Below are 202 nucleotides of genomic sequence, written 5' to 3' on the forward strand. Positions count from 1 at the left end.
AGGGTTGAGATTTCAATTTATGGCTTTATTCTCTATTAAGGATATATCGCTATCACTATTGTCAATGGCGTGTATTGCTTTCTTGCACTATCTCCCGTTGACAAACATAATCCTCCAGCTAATGCAGTCTGCTAGCAATAAACCACCAATTAACTAGGGTATATTGAGCATTCGGTAATTATCATGGGCAGACTATATAACG

The sequence above is a fragment of the Penaeus monodon genome, chromosome 24 (genome assembly GCF_015228065.2).
Source record: "Penaeus monodon isolate SGIC_2016 chromosome 24, NSTDA_Pmon_1, whole genome shotgun sequence".
Lineage (NCBI taxonomy): Eukaryota > Metazoa > Arthropoda > Malacostraca > Decapoda > Penaeidae > Penaeus > Penaeus monodon.